At 36.4% G+C, this 3,724-nt stretch overlaps 1 non-coding gene across 1 annotated transcript; it reads left to right on the top strand.

Moving 5' to 3' along the window:
• The first annotated feature begins 3,132 nt into the window (after positions 1 to 3,132).
• Positions 3,133 to 3,234, top strand: LOC115932415 (small nucleolar RNA U13). Its single transcript, XR_004068699.2, has one exon. It is a non-coding gene; the product is annotated as a small nucleolar RNA U13 (small nucleolar RNA).
• The last annotated feature ends 490 nt before the right edge of the window (positions 3,235 to 3,724 follow it).

Genomic DNA, 3,724 nt, shown 5'->3' on the forward strand with positions numbered 1-3,724 from the left:
TATACTTTGCCCACTTTTTGATAGGGTTGTTTGGTTTTTTCTTGTAAATTTGTTTAAGTTCTTTATAGATTCCGGATATTAGCCCTTTGTCAGACGCATAGATTGCAAAATTTTTCTCCCCTTATATAGGTTGCCTGTTCACTCTGATGATAGTTTCTTTTGCTATGCAGAAGCTCTTTAGTTTAATTAGATCCCATTTGTCAATTTTGGCTTTTGTTGCCATTGCTTTTGGTGTTTTAGACATGAAGTATTTGCCCATGACTATGTCCTGAATGGTATTGCCTAGGTTTTCTTCTAGGATTTTTCTTGTTTTAGGTCTTACGTTTAGGTCTTTAATCCATCTTGAGTTAATTTTTGTATAAGGTGTAAGGAAGGGGTCCAGTTTCAGTGTTCTGCATATGGCTAGCCAGTTTTCCCAGCACCATTTATTAAATAGGGAATCCTTTCTCCCTTTCTTGTTTTTATCAGGTTTGTCAAAGATCAGATGGCTGTAGATGTGTGGTGTTATCTGAGGCCTCTGTTCTGTTGCATTGGTCTATATATCTGTTTTGGTACCAGTACTATACTGTTTTGGTTACTGTAGCCTTGTAGTATAGTTTGAAGTCAGGTAGCATGATGCCTCCAGCTTTGTTCTTTTTGCTTAGGATTGTCTTGGCTATGTGGGCTCTTTTTTGATTCCATATGAAATTTAAAGTAGTTTTTTGCAATTCTGTGAAGAAAGTCAATGATAGCTTGATGGGGGTAGCATTGAATCTATAAATTACTTTGGGCAGTATGGCTATTTTCATGATATTGATTCTTCCTATCCATGAGCATGGAATGCTTTTCCATTTGTTTGTGTCTTCTTTTATTTCCTTGAGCAGTGGTTTGTAGTTCTCCTTGAAGAGGTCCTTCACATCCCTTGTAAGTTGGATTCCTATGTATTTTATTCTCTTTGTAGCAGTTGTGAATGGGAGTTCACTCATGATTTGTCTCTCTGTCTGTTATTGGTGTATAGGAATGCTTGTGATTTTTGCACATTGATTTTGTATCCTGAGACTTGGCTGAAGTTGCTTATCAGCTTAAGGAGATTTCGGGCTGAGATGGTGGGATTTTCTAAATATACAATCATGTTATCTGCAAACAGAGACAATTTGACTTCCTCTTTTCCTGTTTGAATACCCTTTATTTCTTTCTCTTGCCTGACTGCCCTGGCCAGAACTTCTAATACTATGTTGAATAGGAGTGGTGAGAGAGGGCATCCTTGTCTTGTGCTGGTTTTCAAAGGGAATGCTTCCAGCTTTTGCCCATTTAGTATGATATTGGCTGTGGGTTTGTCACAAATATCTCTTATTAGTTTGAGATACATTCCATCAAAACCTAGTTTATTGAGAGTTTTTAGCATGAAGAGGTGTTGAATTTTGTTGAAGGCCTTCTCTGCATCTATTGAGATAATCATGTGGTTTTTGTCATTGGTTCTGTCTATGTGATGGATTACGTTTATCTATTTGCATATGCTGAACCAGCCTTGCATCCCAGGTATGAAGCTGATTTGACCGCACCACATTCGTCTTTAACTGTCTTTAAGTGCAATCATTGCTTTCACCATCCCACTTTCCATTTTTTTATTCACTTTGCTTTTTAATTTTCCAATAAAAATTTAAAGTCAAAATAATATGTGCACATCATTTTAAAGAGATCAAATGGTACAAAACTTGAAAAGAAGAGCATTAGTCCTCCGAGGTTCCCTGGTTCACCAATTTTTCCAATCACTGTGAAGTCTTGTTGATTTTCTTCTGGTAGCCACTTGCAAATCTTGAAATCCCATGTTTTATACCTCCATTTCTTCATTATCAGTCTTATAACAATATCTATAGGTTTTCTGCCATGTTGAAGGAGTATTAATTAACTTGAAGAAGGATGCTTATATTATAAACTTTCTGAATTCTTGCATGTCTGACATTTTAAATATTCTATTCTTTACTTGAATAATATTTTGACTAGGTATCAAAAGTTGTAAGTCATTTCCCCTGAGAATTTTGAAAGCATTACTCTTTTGTCTTTTAATTTCTAGGGCTACTGATAAAGAGTATAAAGCTATTCTGATTTCAAAACTTCACAGCCGACTATTTTTTGTCTCTGGATGTTTTTAGAAACTTCTCTGTCTCTTCAGTATTCCAGAGTGACATGATGATATACCTTGATTTTCTAAGTCCTTTGCAGTTCTGAAAATTATCTGAAATTATTTCTTTAATGACTTCATCTTCTCCAGTTTTTCTATTTTCCCTTTTTGCAAATCCCACTATTCAGATTGTGGACCATCTATCTAGCCTGATTTTTAAATTTCCTCCTATTTTATTTTCCTTTTTGTACTTTCAATCCTTCAGTTAATAGCTCTCTTTTCACTATCATACTTTAATTTCCAAGGGCTCTCTTTTTCTTTTCTGAATGTTACATTTTTACAGAACTCTGTTCTTATGTTAGGGATGCCACATCTTTACTTATCTCTGAGGATATCAGAGTGTTGTTGTTGTTTTTGTTGTTGACATTTTCTCCTATTTTCTTTGTTGTCACACTTTCCTATTTGTTTTGCTCTCAGTTCTTTGTGCCATTGGCTTTCCCAATTGTCAGATGATCTCTGGCCGTCCATTTATATTTCAAACAGAGGCTAAAATAGAGGCAAATCAGAAAGCTAATTTAAAACTTTGTGTGGGGGCTTGTCAATGGAGGGGTGGTAAATGATCAGGATAAACACTTTCGTTGAGTATGCCAAATGTCAATATCTGGAGTTCTCAAGTTTTGGGCAGGTCAGTTTCGCCAGACAGAAATTCTAAAATCTCTTGTCTGACTTCTAGCATTTCCCGGAGTGAACCAAGAAAGAAAAGTGGGAGAGTGAAGGAGGGAACACCTCACCATTTGATATTCAGATTTGAACTGAATCACCATGATGGGAACCCCCTCTACACACTCAGCTCCATCAGGTGTCTCTGACTCCAGTGACCCTCTGATTTAACCCATTCAGAGAAGAAACCTCCAGTCTTCTCCTGGAATGAGCGTACCGACACTTATCCTATTGTACAGGTTGGAGATGAAGGGCTTGATATTTGGCAGCTTATTTTAATTAAAACAATTTTATTTAAAAATCAAAAAGGAATCCTTTTGTAGTTCATGAGCGTGATCACTGGGTGTTTACGCACGTGTGAGATATGCCATCCTTGAACCTTGTTATGATGTCAGCACATTACCCATCTGACATAAAGAAAAAAAATCAAACAGGAAAATAAACAGAAAGTAAAATAATGAAGGCAATGACTACAATAGGGCTAGAGAGAAGTGGTTGGGTGAGTGTGAAATATTTTCTCACTGCTATGGTGGATACCCTATAATCAGGCTTCTTATTTTCAGATAAGCATTTATTGCCATTTTCATAAATACCTGGAGCTTCTAAGTCCTCTTATTTGAGGATCTGTAGTGGGAATTTGGTTTGCTTCTACAATCCTCCTGCTATGGGCTTAGGTCTCAACTTTCTCTGGTTTGTTAAGCCACTTACACACAGTTTGTTTTCTAAAACTTTATTGCTATTGTTAGAGGCAAAATTAACTTTGAAACCAATGTAGCTTAAACTTGAGTCCTACACTTCCAAGTCCTGGAAGGAACCCAGCAATATGTCCCCAAGATTATATGTTTTTGTAAAATATTAAAAGCATGGTATTTTAACCAAAATTGGCTATGACTGACACAGATC

This window comes from Gorilla gorilla, chromosome 1 (genome assembly GCF_029281585.2).
Source record: "Gorilla gorilla gorilla isolate KB3781 chromosome 1, NHGRI_mGorGor1-v2.1_pri, whole genome shotgun sequence".
In the NCBI taxonomy this organism is placed as follows: domain Eukaryota; kingdom Metazoa; phylum Chordata; class Mammalia; order Primates; family Hominidae; genus Gorilla; species Gorilla gorilla.